The sequence below is a fragment of the Sinocyclocheilus anshuiensis genome, unplaced genomic scaffold (assembly GCF_001515605.1).
Source record: "Sinocyclocheilus anshuiensis isolate Anshui unplaced genomic scaffold, SAMN03320099.WGS_v1.1 scaffold2876, whole genome shotgun sequence".
Taxonomy (NCBI): Eukaryota; Metazoa; Chordata; class Actinopteri; order Cypriniformes; family Cyprinidae; genus Sinocyclocheilus; species Sinocyclocheilus anshuiensis.
Window position 1 is genome coordinate 19,828 of NW_015554214.1, and position 235 is coordinate 20,062.

The 235-nt window shown below is 10.6% G+C and overlaps 1 protein-coding gene across 1 annotated transcript in view; it reads left to right on the forward strand.

Annotated features, from left to right (window-relative positions):
* LOC107671084 (transcription factor GATA-4-like) overlaps positions 1-235 on the forward strand; it is a 14,691-nt gene that overhangs the window by 8,781 nt on the left and 5,675 nt on the right. The window lies entirely within an intron of this gene.

Sequence of the window (235 nt, forward strand, 5' to 3'; positions counted from 1 at the left end):
TGAGTGTTTGTGTGTAAAAATAAAATAAATATATATATATATATATATTTATTTTTATTTTTTTTTTATTTAAATAATATTACTATTATATATTCATATTAAATATATGTTAATTATAGAATTTGTATTTATAAATATTATACATTTATAAATATTATAAACAAACCTTTAAATATTAAATATATTAAATATTTTGTATATATTCATGTATTCAGACATTGTTTCATCTCTTTTA